At 44.1% G+C, this 4,543-nt stretch overlaps 1 non-coding gene across 1 annotated transcript; it reads right to left on the bottom strand.

The window, feature by feature from the left end:
- Nucleotides 1-598: 598 nt before the first annotated feature.
- On the bottom strand, nt 599-705 carry LOC141645104 (small nucleolar RNA R71). The gene has a single exon (XR_012544694.1). It is a non-coding gene; the product is annotated as a small nucleolar RNA R71 (small nucleolar RNA).
- Between the last annotated feature and the right edge of the window lie 3,838 nt (nt 706-4,543).

Genomic DNA, 4,543 nt, shown 5'->3' with positions numbered 1-4,543 from the left:
TTTCTTCTTATGCGCAGGTCACAGGGTGGTGAACTAGTACCATTAAATCCTGAGATCGAGAAATCCTTGCGCGAGTTGAGACAATCACAAAGGGTATTACCGACAGAGGAAGAGCTGAGTACTCTGTCAAGCCACTACGAGAACGCTCTGTTCGAAGGAGATCCACCTACATCTCCTGCCTCTATTTCTTCAGCCGAGACAGTTACTTCTCCGAAATCCCGATTTATGGTGAAGAAGCAACCATTGCTAGTCACTCGAGCCAACAGTGCGAATCTCTACAAAGGATTCGAACTACCCGGGAGGCGAGAAAATTCGAGCCAAAGCCTTCCTATATTAACTGGTTGAGAGAACGATTCGGGGAGAGCGCAAATGAAGATGCGCCAAGCACATGGAGATTTTTATTGATTATTGTTGCTCTATACCCCCGCCGGCCGGTGTGACCCAAGATCAGATCAAGGAGACCATGTTCATTTTCTCTCTTCGTGATGCTGCAAGAGAGTGGTATAGAGATCTGGACCGAGCCGCACATGGGATCACTGACTGGAATTCCTTAGCCTTGGCATTCTACAAACAGTACTTCTCTGCCTCGAAGACGAATGCCATTAGAGCTCAGATCACGAGCTTTAAACAAGGGCCAGATGAGAACTTCCATGAAGCATGGGTCCGTTTCAAGAAACTGGTGCGAACCATACCGCACCATGGGTTCGAAAAATGGAGCTTGTGCAATCAGTTCTATAATGGACTGTACGACGATCAGGGGGCCATATTAGATGCTGCAGCCAATGGCCGATTTGCTGAGAACATGGGAGAGACCAAGGGGTGGAAGATCATCGATGATCTGGCCACTCATAAGGCCGAATATGGGAATTCGAGAGGAAACCAGAGGAGAGCTGCTGAATCTTCCTCTGTTGTTGCACTAGAAGCCCTCACTGCAAGGTTTGACAAATATGAATTAGGAGGAGCTTATAAAGGTGGGATGTACCAAGTAAATGCTGTTTCAGACGGTCCTTTCGTCTGTAGAAGATGTGGAGCTGAGGGACATGTCTCAAGAGAATTGTCCCAGTCCTTTCGAGTCTTGTGCTGCCTTTCAACACTATAGGCAGACAAACACGTACTATGAGCCGAATGTCCACCCCAACTGGAGGTGGAGTAGCCAGAACATCCTAAATCCAACTCAACCCCCACAACAGCAGCAGCAGCAAGCTTATGTGCCCCCTTACCATAAGCAACAACAATACCAAAAACCTCCTTATGTGCCACAGTAGCAACAACAATCCCATGGTTCTGATTTTGCTGAGTTTAAGAACTTGCTGCTGAAGGAGTCCCAAGCTAGAGAGGCCGGAATGAAGCTACTAGAGAGCCAAATTGCTCAGTTGGCTAGTAAGAGTACCACTCGAGCTCCCGGACACTTATCGACTCAAACTGACCAGAAAGAGACCCTAAATGCCATTACTTTGAGGAGTGGGTCTACCTTGGAGGGGCCTGCTATGGTCGAGGATGCCCCTGAAAAGAATGAGGCGGAACCGAGTCAAAACAAAGCTGTAATGAACAATTCAAAGAAAAAGGCGTCTACCAGGTATATCAGTCGATCGACTGATATACCCGGTCGATCGACTGATATGCGGGTTATAGGAGCTTCTGGAACTGTACATCTCAGTCGATCGACTGAGCAAGGTGGTCGATCGACTGAGACTCCTGCTGATATTGAGAAATTTCATCCTTCAATGCCCGATAATTTGAGAGACCATTTGTTCCGGGGTTCGACAACTCCGAAAGTATTGGGGAAAGACCCGAGTGCTGATGGGTCCGTCCCGATTCCGAATTTCGATCCGATGACGGTTAATGGCTCACATTTGAGACGGTCTGAGGAGGGTTCGAGCTTCAATAAGGAGAAGGTGGTGGACTTTCAGCCTAAGTCCACGGATACCGGCATGCGCAACTTAGAGGAGAGGGCTAAGGTACTTCTTACAGCCCCATATCCGGAGAGACTAGTGCCGACAAAGGAACATGTATCTTTCAGTAAATTTGAGAAAGTCATTCGTAGCTTGAATGTACAAGTACCCTTCCTTGAGTTAGTTAATCAAGTACCTGCCTACACTAAATTCATGAAACAACTCTTGTCTAAGAAAAAGTCACTTGAAAATGTGCATACTGTCGCACTAACCAAAGAGTCATGCTCTTATTTGTCTCACACTGCACCCCATAAGCTAGAGGACCCGGGTAGCTTTTCTATTCCTTGCAATATGGGTACCTTCTCTATTGAGAAAGCATTATATGACTTAGGAGCTAGTATAAGCGTCATGCCTTTGAGTCTAGCTAGGAAGCTCAAATTGAGTAGGTTCGCAGTGACAGATATGACAGTACAGATGGCTGACCGATCTGCGGTCCAGCCAATAGGAGTCTTAGAGGACATCCCTGTCCAAATAGGGAAGTTTTTCTTCCCCGTCGAGTTTGTTGTACTTGACATGCCTGAGGATGCTCATATACCCATTATTTTGGGTAGGCCATTTCTGCACACTGCTGGTGCAGTCATAGATGTCGGTCTGTGTACCTTGACTTTCAAAGTAGGCAAGCATTCTATTGTTTTTGCCCAACCGGCTAAGAAAAAGGACCCCATGTGGCCTGTGACTTGTAATATGGTTTCTGACAAGAAATCGTACTTTGTGCTTCCTGATTTACCTATCTCTATTCCTGTTGTAACCCCTCCGCCCCAGACTGGGAGCAAATTGGAGGAAGATTTGTCTATTTCTGATATCGCAGGAGCTGGTTTGGGGAAGGAAGAGCTGCAAGTCACTCTAGCTGCAAAGAAGCCAATCATTTAACGAGGAGGTCTTGGTTGCCTTAGCTATGCCACTGATGACGAAGTTGATGACGAACCGGTCCAGGCACGGAAGTCCGACTTGGATTCTGATGAGCAAGAAGAGGTCATTGACTGGGGAGATGATGGAATTGTTGATCCATTGAGCCATACGGACATGGAAGCTAGGAAGGGTGCAGCTGCTAAGATAAGCACCGTTGAGGCTACCTCTAGTAGCCAGAAGCCGACAAAGTGGGGCATTCCGTGGCCGTTCTTGATCAACTACTAGTTGATCACATGTTTTCCAAACATTTTATTTGCTTTTGCTAGACACTTTTTATTGCTTTTGTGTGCGTGAAACTTCGAATTTTATTTTGCTTGCTTAGGATTTTATGTGTTTGAGACTTTATTCTGGGTTTTGCGCAATTTTGGGCGCGAATTATTGTGCACTTGCAAGTTTTTAGACCTCATTAGCTCAAGTAATTGAGCAAATACGAAGAAATAAGGAGTACAGCAGTATTTTCAGTCGATCGACTGGCTACATTGGTCGATCGACTGAGTTGCACTTTCCAGGAGCTACTGTCCCTGACACATTGGTCGATCAACTGCCGTTCTTAGTCGATCGACCAAGGACGCTGCTGTACCTATTCACGACCTCTCCCCTGCTGTGTTTGTTCGATATGCGGACTTAAGGGAGTTTTCTACTCCACTTTATTTTCCGTCCAATTATTTATTTCTTCTAATTTTCTCATTTGTGCACATATTTACCGCTTCGAAATTGTCTTCTCGATTTTATGCGTGGGTTTTATTTGTCTTTCAGGTACTTATTAGTAGCACTGCTGGCTACTGAAACCTCCTAGCTCACGCTGGTTTGGGGAGGTTTCCTTTGCTGCGTTTAAAGTCTTGTAAGTTCCCGATTTCCACTTCATGTCATTTTTATTTTCCCGCAAATTCCCATTTCTCTTTTCTTCATTACATGATTTTGCACAATGGGGACATTGTGCGATTTGGTTTGGGGAAGGGTTTTGCGTCGCATATCATTTGCTTGCATTCACGTTTACATTCTGTTTTGCATTGTTCATTTCATTTTATACGAAATTCAAAAAAATTGAATAATTTGAAAAATTTCCATAAAATGCACGTTTATTTTAGCATATAGGTCAAGTCGGAACGGTAGTATTTCAAGGATGATATTGCATTTTGCACCTGTTTTGCCTGAGCCTTGCTTGATTAACATGTTATTAGTAGAATCGTATAAATGCATACCTACGAGTTTTCGTTAATTATTTTCTGGACTTGAGACTTGACTTTGATAATTGGCAAGCTATATCATATTTCTGAGATTTAGAGCCTATAACTGGTGACATCTATGACCAGTTTATTTAGGAATGTGAGTAGTAATCCTTATCAGGCATGTCACATAAATGTGCATAAATATGAACTTAATCTGCTTAATACCTGTACGCATTCGGTCTGTGGTTAGTTGACACATGTGGTAGAGGTTTCCCCTTATTCGTTTTGCCCATGAACCCCACACTGCCAAAAACAGCCTTTTTGTCCCATTACTACATCCTACATTTAGCCTGCCCTTGTCAAGCTAGTAGTCTGGTGTTCTTGGGATTATTACTTAGTTTTTGGTAGCATATGCTCATGTTTGAGATATTGTTGGAAAGATGGAAAGGAGGAAAGAAAGAAATAGGAAAGAATTCAAAAAAAAAGATGAAAATTGATTCGAAAAAACTGAAA

This window comes from Silene latifolia, chromosome 2 (assembly GCF_048544455.1).
Source record: "Silene latifolia isolate original U9 population chromosome 2, ASM4854445v1, whole genome shotgun sequence".
NCBI classification, from domain to species: domain Eukaryota; kingdom Viridiplantae; phylum Streptophyta; class Magnoliopsida; order Caryophyllales; family Caryophyllaceae; genus Silene; species Silene latifolia.
Note: the sequence above shows the minus strand (reverse complement) of the source record. Positions and strands in the feature narration are given on the sequence as shown.